The sequence below is a fragment of the Grammomys surdaster genome, unplaced genomic scaffold, assembly GCF_004785775.1.
Source record: "Grammomys surdaster isolate TR1022 unplaced genomic scaffold, NIH_TR_1.0 187, whole genome shotgun sequence".
NCBI classification, from domain to species: domain Eukaryota; kingdom Metazoa; phylum Chordata; class Mammalia; order Rodentia; family Muridae; genus Grammomys; species Grammomys surdaster.
The window spans coordinates 10613032-10627888 of record NW_021604632.1 but is presented as its reverse complement, the minus strand read 5'-3'; the positions used below and the strand labels follow the sequence as shown (position 1 = coordinate 10627888).

General features: G+C 40.5%; 1 pseudogene; it reads left to right on the top strand.

Moving 5' to 3' along the window:
- Positions 1 to 4168: 4168 nt before the first annotated feature.
- On the top strand, positions 4169 to 13283 carry LOC114622307 (annotated as a pseudogene).
- The last annotated feature ends 1574 nt before the right edge of the window (positions 13284 to 14857 follow it).

Here is a 14857-nt window from a genome sequence, read left to right as displayed (position 1 = left end):
ATGGGATCGGGTGTGGACCATTTTACAGCTAAAAACGCTGCTGTGGGGTTAGAATTCAAGTTCCACTCTAGCCTGTGTTCCCTCCTCCTGTTCCCACTCCAACTGACCATAGTGACATGAATAGGGGGAGAGGAGTATATTTTATGTCATTCTTTAATTTATAAGTTTGTTTGTTGTGGGTTTTTTTTTTAAGAAATGGTATCACAATGTTGGAATGGTAGCACTACCCAACCTAGCATGGCCTGAAATCAAGGTCACGGGTTCCTTATGTCTAGAGGCCTGAGATAACAGGTTGTGTCACTATTCCAAGGAAGGGATTTGAAAGCCATGAACTTTTTCTCGGACTACTACTCTATAACAAAGACATTCTAGGTAATAATAAGTCCAGAAGAGCTTCCATTAGAGGCTGAGATCAGTAAGGGCAGGATAGGGAAGGGATAAGCCTGGATCCTAGCAGGTGTGGGGTAGACATATGCAGGGCCTAGGATCAAGGCTAAGCAGAGATGGTAAGTATGAAGTATGAGCTGGCAGCATGCTGTGGTCAGGACCAAGACGCTTGTTCTCCTCTGGTCTGCAGTTGACCTCACTGAGGAGGAGCTGCTGAGCAGGAGGAGGGTGTACTGGGCCTAGTTTACATATATGACTGGATATCCTTTAACCTCCCTAATCAGGGGATTCCTATTCAGGGCTCCCTTACCTGTGTTGACCTCATCAACATACATGGGTCCTTCACCAATAGGAGCCTCCTTTACAAATGCCAGAGACCACACAGACAAGGAATCTCTTGTGGGTATCAGTTGCTGATTATCTCCCCATGACCTGGCAGCAATGTTATTTTGTCTACATAAGCATACCCTTAAAAGAAAGGACAAACTGTTCACATGGATCTGCCACACACAGAGCAGACACTAATGGGAGAGATCCTTACAGACAGACACCTGTACCTCTGAGCCTCTAGCCCCTTAGCATGCTCTAGCCACTATCTTGATCCAGACCAGGAAATGAGTCTTTGGCTTAGTAGAATTCAAAATGCCCAGTGCCTTATACTACTGGGAGTCTGTAGTTACAGAAATCCCACCAAAAAAGACTATCCCATTGGTCCTTCTTTCGCCACAATGCACAATGCCTGCAGTTGGTTATCCAACCAGCTATGGGTCATATTCTGAAAGCCTGCTAGATGGAGTTCTGGACTCAGACCCTGCCCTAGAACATCCTGGAGCTGAAGGTGGCTGAGGACAGCTACATGCAACTATTGCAAGTTATCTCAGATTTTGTACTGAGCACAGAGGGGATCAGCCCACGGTACCTGAACACTCTGAAGAGACAGATGCCCCAGTGGATGCCAGCTTTTCTCTACACCCCACTAAACCTGTGTCCTTCCTGTCTCCTTCACTTCATCTTCCTCCTGTTCTTTTCTCCTCTTCTCCAAGGCTTAGAATTACTCAAATAGTGCCGGGCGGTGGTGGCGCACGCCTTTAATCCCAGCACTTGGGAGGCAGAGGCAGGCGGATTTCTGAGTTCGAGAGTTCGAGGCTAGCCTGGTCTACAGAGTGAGTTCCAGGACAGCCAGGGCTACTCAGAGAAACCCTGTCTCGAAAAACCAAAAAAAAAAAAAAAAAAAAAAGAATTACTCAAATAAAGCAGCTACTTTGGAGTTTGGTGACTACATAGTGGGTGTATGAATAATTTCCACACCCACCTCTCAGTGAGTCCCATGTTTTCTCACACTTACTGGCCAAAAAGAGTTATATTGCTTTCATCTTTTACTAACTAAGTTGCTGTGATGTTTAATCTTGGTTGTCAACTTGATAAGACCAACTAAGAAACTCACCTCTGGGTACATCTCAGAGGACATTTCCAGGAAAATTCCTGGGGGAAAGAGAGCCTCCCCTGTAGTATATGGCACCTTTTGACTGTAAAAAAAAAAAAAAAAAAAATGATCAAAGGTAAACTTGCTTACCTTTTTCAGTGTGATCATCTCTGTTGTTGCTGCTGCCTTCAGCCGTCAATATGAGATGAAGATCCGTAACTCTCTAGGAATCTTCCAGGCCTTTGGTACCCGATTGGAACTGCTAAAGCATTGAGATTGGTGAACTGAGCAGAGACTGGGGTTCTTAAGGTCTCCAGGCTACGTGTGGCCATTGTTAGAGTGCCCGGACCCTTAACTACAAGGCCATTCTAGTAAATCCTCTTCTATATTATATACATATTCTATCAGTTTTGTTAATCTAGGGGTGCCTGCCTAATACAGTGCTTGTAATAAAATGATCATAAACTGCACAGTAGGTGCTGTGGCTGATGCTTTTCTCCAAGCTACATGGAAGGCAGTGACTGGAGGATTGCATGATCTCAGTATTTCAAGAATTATCCCCTTGATACATAGGTACTGCAACTCAATAACACATATTATATATGTAAATGAGTATATATGTCACATGTCATAAGATGTGTATCACACACATATATGTATATTTTGTATATGTGTGTATGTGTGCCGTAGATGATATAGCTTATAAACAAATGAAATATATTCAGTTTTAGAGACACAGAAGTCCAGAGTCAAGATGTCAGTAGACTTGCTATGTAACAAGGATAGCTCTCTGGACTAAAGGTTTACCTTATATTCTCAAAACATAAAAGAGATAAACAATGATGCTCATGATATAATAACTTCCTAACAGCTCCAACTCTTAATTTTACTACACTACAGCTTGAGTTTCAACATAAGATGTAACTCAGATGATACCTGTCATTGGCATTCAAGACAATCAACTCATTCATCTGTGTCTCTCCCAAGTGGTGAGGGGCACAATTTTTTTTCAAAAAGAAGGGGTCTAGGTAACTTCATTAGTTCTTCAAAGCTGAAATGTGTGTGTGTGTGTGTGTGTGTGTGTGTGTGTGTGTCTGTCTGTCTGTCTGTCTGTCTGTCTCTAAGTCTGTGTCTCTATCTGTGTCTCTATCTGTGTCTGTGTTCCTGTCTGCTAAAGTTTGTTCTCATTACCACAGATAGAAAATGCTATGAAATTCGCATTTGGATGCTTAGGACATCTGGGAAATATGTATTTGTGAGGTGTGTCCTAGAAGTGGGAAGTGGTATCAGAAGGTCCAGAAATACATCTGCCCCAGGAGCCCTCCTAGGTCCTCCTGGCATGACAACTATTTCATCTCCTGTGGTTTCTTTTTTATTCTTACTTTACTGCTGTCCCTAAACTCTCATACTTTATGCTACTTTGCAAAGATGACAACATGTATTCAATTTACCCTTGGGTTCTTCCAAAGCATTTCCCTTCTGTCATAAAGTGGTTGGTTCCTTCATTCTCTAGACCCTGAGGCTGCTTCATATCTACCTGTGCCCATCTTTCCCCACTGGGATACAGTTTTCCTAGGTTGGAGACTTTTCCAACCTTCTTCAACCCACTTTGTTGAAGACCAACCATAGAATACCATCATCAAAGTGATGATTCTTGTATTCCTTGCTCTGAACACTAGAGGACAGAAAAGAATTGAAAATATCCTTTAGCCCTGGCTCAGTAGCTGAACAGGGAAGAGACCTTCCTTTGAGTGAAGGAGAACTGAGGCTGACACTTGTACTGGGAACTTGACACAGTATTGAGCCCCTGCTGCACACACGCATCTGTGAGGTCCCCATTTCTGTGGAGACACAGACCCCTCACAAAATGACCTTTAGAATTTCAGTAACCATATTTTTTTAAAGCTTTGTTGTCTAATGATTTCTATGCAACCAAGTTTTTCTATTTACCAGCTGAGATGGATACATTTTGCCTAAAAATAAGACTACTTCTTTCACTGGAAAAAGTTTTCTTCAGCTCCTCTATGTAAATCATTGTTCCTGGGCAACAACTTTCTGATGCTATAGTTTGGCAGTTGCATATAATGTGGAAACATCAGAGCCCTGGAGGTCCTTTTATGGAATAGGAATATTTTGTGACTGGTCCTGTTACTAAATAAAACCTATTTGAAAGTCAAGTATGGACAACAAATATGGCGGCTACAGCTGCAACTCTGACAAATGTGGAGGCGGTGGAGGCGGTGGAGGCGGTGGAGGCGGCGGTGGTGGCGGAGAAGAAGGCTGTGGGGATTCCTCAGTGCAGTTGTCAGATATAACAGAATTTCAACTTAAAGAAAGAAAGAAAGAAAAAGCACCAAGATGGGTGAAAAGGAACCAGAGCCTTTGGACTTTGTAGAAGATTTTCAAGAATACCTGACACAGCAGGCCCATCATGTGAACATGATTTCGGGATCAGTTAGTGAGGACAAAGAAGCAGAGACTCTTCAGGGAGCTGGAATAGATGGTGATCAAAATGGACTTGATCACCCATCTGTTGAAGTCTCCCTGGATGAAAATTCAGGAATGTTAGTAGACAGATTTGAAAGGACCTTTGATGGGAAGCTAAAGTGTCGGTACTGCAACTATGCCAGCAAAGGAATGGCCCAGCTCATCGAGCATATCAGGATCCACACAGGCGAGAAGCCTCACAGGTGTCATTTATGTCCTTTTGCATCTGCCTATGAGTACCATCTGGAAGCCCACATGCGCTCTCACAGTGGGGAAAAACCATACAAATGTGAATTGTGGGCCCCGCCTGGTCCTTTTGGCTGGGGCAAACACATAGCTGATCTGCTCCTGTGGAGATACTGAATCCTGAGCCATCCTAGAGGAGCCACTGCACTCAGAGCAGCAGAGGAGCCACTGCATTCAGAGCAGCAGACAGCTAGCTGGTTTGCACATGTGGAGACACCGTATCCTGAGCCATCCTAGAGGAACCACTGCACCCAGAGCAGCAGGATTTCCAGATCCCAGAGGTGGCCTGAGTCCCAGGAGTTCTTCCACCCAGGAGATTAGGATCATGAGACCACAGAGACATCTGGACTCTGAGGAGTTCTGACACAAGCAAAATAACTGGAAATGCAGACTCCAGTCAGACAAGGGCAAGTAACAATAGAGTTAACCAGATGGTGAAAGGCAAGCACAAGAACATAAGCAACAGAAACCAAAGTTACTTGGCATCATCAGTACCCAGTTCTCCCACCATAGCAAGCCCTGGACACCCCATCACACCAGAAAAGCAGAATTCAGAATTAAAATCACTTCTCATGATGATGATAGAGGATTTTAAAAAGGAATTAAGTAACTCCCTTAAAGAAGTACAGGAGAGTACAAGTAAACAGGTAGAAGCCCTTAAAGAGGAAACACAGAAATCCCTTAAAGAAATGCAAGAAAACACAACGAAGGAACTAAACAAAACCATTCAGGATCTGAAAATTGAAATAGAAACAATAAAGAAATCTCAAAGGGAGACAACCATGGAGATAGAAAACCTAGGAAAGAGATCAGGAATCATAGACGCAAGCATCACCAACCGAATACAAGAGATAGAAGAGTGAATCTCATGTGCAGAAGATACCATGGAAAACATTGACACAACTGTCAAAGAAAATTCAAAATGCAAAAAAACTCCTAACCCAAAACATCCAAGAAATACAGGACACAATGAGAAGACCAAACCTAAGGATAATAGGTATAGATGAGAGTGAAGATTCCCAACTTAAAGGGCCAGTAAATATCTTCAACAAAATTATTGAGGAAAACGTCCCTAACCTAAAGAACGAGATGCCTGTAAACATACGAGAAGCCTATAGAACACCAAATAGACTAGACCAGAAAAGAAATACCTCCCGTCACATAATAATCAAAACATCAGATGCACAAAACAAAGAAAAAATACTAAAAGCAGTAAGGGAAAAAGGGTCAAGTAACATATAAAGGCAGACCTATAAGAATTACACCAGACTTCTCACCAGAGACTATAAAAGCCAGAAGAGCCTGGACTGACATCATACAGACCCTAAGAGAACACAAATCCCAGCCCAGACTACTATGCCCAGCAAAACTCTCAATCACTATAGATGGTGAAACCAAGATATTCCATGACAAAGCCAAATTTGCATACACAAACCCAGCACTGCAAAGGATAATTGATGGAAAACGCCAACACAAGGAGGGAAGCTACAACCTAGAAAAAGCAAGGAAGTAATCTTCCAACGACCCCAAAAGAAGATAACTATACAAACATAACTCTACCTCTAATAACAAAAATAACAGGAAGCCACAATCATTTTTCCTTAATATCTCTTAACATCAATGGACTCAATTCTCCAATAAAAAGACACAGACTATCAGACTGGATACACAAACAGGACCCAGAATTTTGCTGCATACAGGAAACGCACCTCAGGGACAAAGACAAACACTACCTCAGAATAAAATGATGGAAAACAATTTTCCGAAATGCACCTCAGTGACAAAGACAGACAATACCTCAGAATAAAAGGATGGAAAACAATTTTCCAAGCAAATGGTCCCAAGAAACAACCTGGAGTAGCCATTCTAATATCAAATAAAATCGACTTTCAACCAAAAGTAATCAAAAAAGATAAGGAAGGGCACTTCATACTCATCAAAGGAAAAATCTACCAAGGTGAACTCTCAATTCTGAACATCTATGCTCCAAATGCAAGGGCACCTACACACATAAAAGAAACTTTACTAAAGCTCAAAACACACATTACACCTCACACAATAATAGTGGGGGATTTCAACACCCCACTCTCAGCAATGGACAGATCATGGAAACAGAAACTAAACCGAGACACTTTGACATTAACAGAAGTTATGAACCAAATGGACTTAACAGATATCTATAGAACATTTCATCCTAAAACAAAAGAATATAACTTTTTCTCAGCACCTCATGGTATCTTCTCCAAAATAGACCATATAATTGGTCACAAAACAACCCTCTACAGATACAAAAAGATTGAAATAATCCCTTGCATCTTATCAGATCATCATGGACTAAGGCTGGTCTTTAATAATGAAAAAACCAATGGAAAACCCTCATGTAAATGGAAACTGAAAAACTCACTACTCAATGATGATTTGGTCAAGGAAGAAAGAAAGAAAGAAATTAAAGACTTTTTAGAATTTAATGAAAATGAGGATACATCATACCAAAACTTGTGGGACTCCATGAAGGCAGTGCTAAGAGGAAAACTCATAGCTCTAAGTGCCTACAAAAAGAAACTGGAGAGAGCATACACTAACAACTTGACAGCACAACTAAAAGCTCTAGAAAAAAAGAAGCAAATACATCCAAGAGAAGTAGAAGGCAGGAAATAATCAAACTCATGGCTGAAATCAACCAAATAGAAACAGAAAGAACTATGCCACGGATATGGGGAAAGACCGTCTTACCCTTAAAGGGAATGGCCCAGACCCAGTTCTTTTATGGGGCTGAGGATTGATATGCCTGTTTGATACCACAGAAGGCACAGCTAATTGGCTACCAAAAAGATTAATGAAATAAATAGATACCCACACAAAGCCAGGCCCAACCAAAAATAAAATGAATAACAATTTACATCCAGGGAAGAGAAATCTCCCTGAGATTTCCCTTCTTTTTCCTTTCCAGGTAAAAATGAATCACCCGTGATGTCTGCTGTTAGAAGTTCTAATCCAGATGCTGGCCTCCAAACTTACACTACTCAGACCTTCGAAGGGCCATTGACAAGAACATCAAACAGCTAGAGATTAACATCACTAATTGAAGAAATCCCCCATTTCACTGTCTGAAGAGACTTCAAAAAATCACAAAGATCCTTATTGGACTTGATTTACTCTATTACAATACAAAAGGCTGTGTACAGCTCTTGACTGTGTACAGCCCTTAAAGAAGAATGTTGCCTTTACATAGACAATACAGGGAGGGTTAAAGAGAGCATGAAATAGGTCAGAGAAGGCCCTGAGAGAAATCAGAGAGAGAAAGAGAAAGATGAATGCTGGTATAAGAATTGGTTTTCAGCCTCTCCATGGTTGTCAATCCTACTTCCTCCCATCTTGCTACCATTATTTGGGTTGTTTTTGCTCATTTCTGCTGGTCCCTGGGCCTCAAATCGGCTGACTAACTCTGTGAAACAACAGATAAATAATTTGGTAGCAAAACCTATTCAGATACATTATCATAAGTTAGCTATGGAGGACCACGAGACTCAAGATGAGGTTGTTACTTTATACTGGGTGTTCCCAAAACCCATCTCCACCCAACCTAAAAGAGGGGACTTCTGCCCCTAGATCAAGCAGAGAGGGGCCACCCAGAACCCCCTCTGACTGGTGTTCTGAATTCTTGCTTAGGCTGCGAGGCTAAGCACTGCAAGGGAATATAAATAAAAGTTTAAAATATCTCTCTGGGTTCCCTGAGGGACTAGCCTGACTGCAAAGGGGTTGATGTCAAAAGTATTCCCTATCCAGGAAAAAGACATCGAGATGGGTATGGCCCTCATGCCTCACTGGACAATGACAGGGTGACCAGAGCCATTACAATGTCCCCTTCAATTACTGGAGGTCAAGCCTCTATCCCCGCCTTCACAAGATTAGAATAGCCACAGCCCTTCTGTACTTAGAGAAGGGAGGAGATGTCAGGGGCAGCCCTGCTTATACACTGAAGGCCTAAAATCAGCCATAGGCCTAAGATCAGCAATAGGCCTGTCATACATGTATACTAACACCAAGTCTTGGGTCTCTATGGATAAATACTGAAACAGATGGCTATAAGCTATTGTAAACAGGCAGTTTTCATGACAATTTACCAGCCTGAGTAGTCATAGACCTTGTAAATAGGTAGCCTTGGTGGATAATACCAACTTAGATAAGGACAAGCGAATCATAGGCAGAGCCATAGCAGCCTGTCCCCTGAACCCTTACACAGCCGATACCCTGTTCTGAAAGATATCTGTATTCCCCATGAACACCCACACTCCAGCGTCATCCCCTTCCCCACATCCTGCCTTTCTGTATTTATAAACCCTGTGTGAATGAGTATAAATTACAATTTGAAAAATAAATAAATAAATTATATTTTTTAAAAAAAGAAAAAAAGAAACAGAAAGAACAATATAAAATATCAACAAAATCAGGAGGTGGTTCTTTGAGAAAATCAACAAGATAGATAAACCCTTAGCCACATTAACCAGAGGGCATAGAGACAGCACCCAAATTAATAAAATCAGAACTGAAAAGGGAGACATAGCAACAGAAACTGAGGAAATTCAAAAAATCATCAGATCCTACTACAAAGGCCTATGCTCAACAAAACTGGAAAACCTGGATGAAATGGACAACTTCCTAGACAGATACCAGGTACCAAAGTTAAATCAGGAGCAGATAAACCATCAAAACAGTCCCATAACCTCTAAGGAAATAACAGCAGTCATTAAAAGTCTCCCCACCAAAAAAAGCCCAGGACCAGATGGTTTTAGTGCAGAATTCTATCAGACCTTCAACGAAGACCTAATACCAATTCTCTTCAAACTCACAAAATAGAAACAGAAGGAGCACCACCCAATTCGTTCGATGAAACTACAATTACACTCATACCCAAACCTCACAAAGACCCAACAAAGAAAGAGAACTTCAGACCAATCTCCCTTATGAACATCGATGCAAAAATACTCAATAAAATTCTAGCAAACAGAATCCAAGAACACATCAAAACAATCATCCATCATGATTAAGTAGGATTTAACCCAGGAATGCAGGGATAGTTCAATATTCGGAAATCCATCAATGTAATCCACTATATAAACAAGCTTAAAGAAAAAAAACACATGATCATCTCACTAGATGCTGAGAAAGCATTTGACAAAATTCAATATCCCTTCATGGTAAAAGTCTTGGAAAGATCAGAAATTCAAGGCCCATACCTAAACATGGTAAAAGCAATATACAGCAAACCAGTAGCCAACATCAAACTAAATGAAGAGAAACTTGAAGCAATCCCACTAAAATCAGGGACTAGACAAGGCTGCCCACTCTCCCCCTACCTATTCAATATAGTACTGGAAGTCCTAGCCAGAGAAATTAGACAACAAAAAGAAGTCAAAGGGATACAAATAGGAAAGGAAGAAGTCAAAATATCACTATTTGCAGATGATATGATAGTATACTTAAGTGACCCCAAAACTTCCACCAGAGAACTCCTAAACCTGATAAACAACTTCAGCAAAGTGGATGGTTATAAAATCAACTCAAACAAATCAGTAGCCTTCCTCTATATGAAACATAAACAGACTGAAAAAGAAATTAGGGAAAGGACACCCTTCACAGTAGTCACTAATAATGTAAAATACCTTGGTCTGAATCTAACCAAGCAAGTGAAAGACCTGTATGACAAGAACTTCAAGTCTATGAAGAAAGAAACTGAAGAAGATCTCAGAAGATGGAAAGATCTCCCATGCTCATGGATTGGCAGGATTAATATAGTAAAAATAGCCATCTTGCCAAAAGCAATCTACAGATTCAATGCAATCTAAATTAAAATCCCAATTCAATTCTTCACAGAGTTAGAAAAGGAAATTCTCAAATTCATTTGGAATAACAAAAAACCCAGGATAGCTAAAACTATTCTCAACAATAAAAGAACTTCGGGAGGAATCACCATCCCTGACCTCAAGCTGTACTACAGAGCAATAGTGATAAAAACTGCATGGTATTGGTACAGAGACAGGCAGGAAGATCAATGGAATAGAATTGAAGACCCAGAAATGAACCCACACACCTATGGTCACTTGATCTTTGACAAAGGAGCTAAAACTGTCCAGTGGAAAAAGGACAAAATTCTCAACAAATGGTGCTGGATCAACTGGAGGACAACATGTAGAAGAATGCAAATCGATCCATTCTTATCTCCTTGTACAAAGCTCAAGTCTAAGTGGATAAAGGACCTCCACATAAAACCAGATACACTGAAACTAATAGAAGAGAAGATGGGGAAGAACCTTGAATACTTGGGCACAGGGGAAATTTTCCTGAACAGAACACCAATGGCATATGCTCTAAGATCAAGAATTGACAAATGGGACTTCATAAAATTGCAAAGTTTCTGTAAGGCAAAGGACACTGTCAATAGGACAAAACAACAACCAACAAATTGGGAAAAAATCTTTACCAATCCTACATCTGATAGAGGGCTAATATCCAATATATACAAAGAACTCAAGAAATTAGACTTCAGACAACCAAATAACCCTATTAAAAAATAGGGTATACAGTTTAACAAAGAATTTTCAACTGAGGAAACTCGAATGGCCAAGAAGCACCTAAAGAAATGTTCAGTATCCTTAGTCATCAGGGAAATGCAAATCAAAACAACCCTGAGATTCCATCTCACACCAGTCAGAATGGCTAAGATTAAAAACTCAGGTGATAGTAGATGCTGGCGAGGGTGTGGAGAAAGAGGAACACTCCTCCATTGTTGGTGGGACTGCAAGATGGTGCAACCACTTTGGAAATCAGTCTGGCGGTTCCTCAGAAAATTGGACATAGCATTACCTGAGGATCCAGCTATACCACTCCTGGGTGTATACCCAGAAGATGCTCTAACATATAACAAGGACATATGCTCAACTATGTTCATAGCAGCCTTATTTATAATAGCCAGAAGCTGGAAAGAACCCAGATGTCCTTCAACTGAGGAATGGATACAAAAAATGTGGTACATTTACACAATGGAGTATTACTCAGCTAGTAAAAACAATGAATTCGAGAAATTCCTAAGTAAATGAATGGAACTAGAAAATATCATCCTGAATGAGGTAAGCCAATCACAAAAGAACACACATGGTATTCACTCACTGATTATTGGGTATTAGCCCAGAACCTTGAAATACACGAGATTCAACTCACAAGCCACATGAAGCTCATGAAGAAGGAAAACCAAGTGGGGGTGCTTCGGTCCTTCTTAGAAGGAGCAACAAAATACTCAAGAGAGCAAATATGGAGACAAAGTGAGGGACAGAAACTGAAGGAGGGGCCATCTGGAGACCATTCCACCTGGGTATCCATCCCATGTACAGTCACCAAAAGTAGATGCTGATGTGGAAGTCAGGAAGTGCATGCTGATAAGAGCCTGATATAGATGTCTCCTTAGAGGTCTGCAAGAGTCTGACATTCAGAGGCAGATGCTCACAGCTAGCTATTGAACTGATCATGAGGTTCCCAATGGAGTAGTTATAGTGAAGACTGTTGGAGCTAAGGGGGTTTGCGGCCCCATGAGGAGTGCAGCAATACCAACCAACCAGAGCTCCCAGGGTCTAAATCACCAGCCTGGGAGCACTTAGGGAGGGATCCATGGCTTCAGCTGTATATGTAAGGGTGGAGGGACCTGTCAAGAATAGGTGGAAGAAGAGATCCCAGGTGGGGAGGTGGGAGGGGGGGGTAGGTAGGGGTACATCCACAGAGAAGCAGAAGGAGGGGTGAGGGGATAGGGGGTTCCTGGGGGGGATGGGGTAAGGGGATAACATATTAAATGTAAATAAAACATCCTATAAAAAAGTAAATAAAAAAAGAAAAAAGAAAAGAAAAAATGTGAATTGTGTTCCTTCCACTGCAGTGACCAAAGTAACCTGTCCCACCATCAAAGGCGCAAACATAATGGTACCAATTAAAGGTACCAGGTCTTCCTTAAGCAGCAAGAAAATGTGGGGGGGTTTACAAAAGAAAACAAGCAATCCGGGGTATAGCAGTAGAGCACTAATCAACTTAAGTCTACCTTCCATGGTGGTCCAGAAACCAGACTACCTTAATGATTTTACCCACGAAATCTCAAATATTCAGGCTGACTCCTATGAAGCTATGATTAAAACTATACAAACTGCTGGCCTGCCAAGGGACTCCCCAAGAACTCATGGTTGACAACCCTTTGAATCAGCTCTCTACTTTAGCAGGACAGTTGTCCAGCTTGCCACCAGAAAACCAAAACCCTGCCTCCCCTGATGTAGATCCCTGCCCTGATGAAAAGCCTTTCATGATTCAGCAGCCCTCTGCCCAAGCAGTAGTCTCTGCTGTGTCAGCAAGTATTCCTCAGAGCTCCTCCCCCACAAGTCCAGAGCCTCAGCTGTCACATAGTCAGAGGAACTACAGTCCAGTGGCAGGTCCCAGTCGTGAACCAAGTGCCCACACCAGTACTCCCAGCATAGGAAACAGCCAGCCAAGCACTCCAGCTCCAACCCTGCCAGTCCAGGATCCTCAGCTTCTGCACCACTGCCAGCTCTGTGATATGTACTTTGCAGACAATATCCTTTACACTATTCACATGGGGTGCCATGGGTATGAAAATCCTTTTCAATGTAATATATGTGGATGCAAATGTAAAAACAAGTATGATTTTGCTTGCCATTTTGCAAGAGGGCAACATAACCGTCACTGAACACAATCAACATTGTTCTCACTTGGTTTGGCCTTTTGGGAGTTTGTAGTTTGGTTTTTAGTTTGATCATCCCTAATAAGGTATATACTAATTTAAAATTTATACATTCTATTCATAAAATAGAAATTTGATAGCAAAAAAAGGTTTTGTTAACTTTTCTTAAAAGTCTGGTCAGGGTTATTTATGCATTAGATAGTTAGATGCATTGATGTCTTTTTCACTTAGACCCATGAGAGTCGAAGTGCAGTCGTAATCTTACCAGGTGTTCAGTTTCCTACACTAGTCCATAAGGACTCCCAGGGTTGTCCGTACTCCTAATGCTTCAGTATATACATTCCAGCTAAACATTCTTCCCGCCATACTTCAAAATGGCACAATAAACTTCTCATAGAATCTTTTACAACGTTTCAGTGTTTATAGACAAACTGTCTTTAAGTTTGCTCTTAATTGAAATGCTGTTTTCATTCACGTAACTTAAGTTGAATTAGTTTCATTACAACCAAAACCAGTAGTTATTATGTAATAAATCTTTCTCTTCAAGGGGAAGTATAAAATAATTCTTTTCAAATTTAAATTATAAAAATGAAAGTCTTGGAAGTTGAAATTTGGGGTTAAATTGAAATTGTGTTTTGGTATTTGAGATATCTGTTCATTTAACATATAAACATGTTAGTTTTTAGTTTTTCATTTATATATATAATTATATAACATATAATTATATATATTATACATATATTTATATATTTATTATATATAATATACATTATATTATATATATATTTATATATTTGGAGTATTATTTTAAGGCCACAGGTAAGTATACTAGAGTGCTAGATGCCGTTTTCAATATGAATATTTCATTTAAATTCTGTGTTCACCTATTACTGGTGTCAGGTAAGATTTACAACCACACCGATTATTTTATTCTTCCTCGTCTTTGGTGACCAAAGAGGAAATGGAACTCATCCATCTTATTAAGATACTTCAAAATAATCTCCAAAGTTTCCTTTTCTGTCTTCTGTACATTTATTGCCCATAATTTCCAAGAAGGGTCTATCTAGAAACCAAGAGAAATGTAATAGTGAGGAAACAGCTACAAAATCACAAGAGAGCATGCCCAAACAGAGCCTACTTTCCTCTGCAGAGCAGAGCAGGCCATGGAAGTCCTCCCTGTGAGTCTTCATGGACAGAGATGGTGGGATAGTCACCACAGTGGGCAAGGATAAAGAGTGAGAGTTATTATGAAGCACATTTAAATGTGACATTTAATTTACTTAGAATTAGAGTGGTTCATTTATATAGGAAACCATTATTTTTGTATCAAGTAATAAGTAGCTTACTCTGAAGAGAGCCTGGAAAAAACAATAAAACATTGTCACTTACCAAAAAAGAAAGAAAGAAAGAAAGAAAGAAAGAAAGAAAGAAAGAAAGAAAGAAAGAAAGTCAAGTGTGTCATTTGTTAACAGTATCAGTCTGTGTGCACACAACACATTCTGTCTACTCCTCAGTTGATGCACATCTAGGTGACCTGATTTTTGACTACTTTTAATCAAGCTTTTATGAACTTTTTCAAT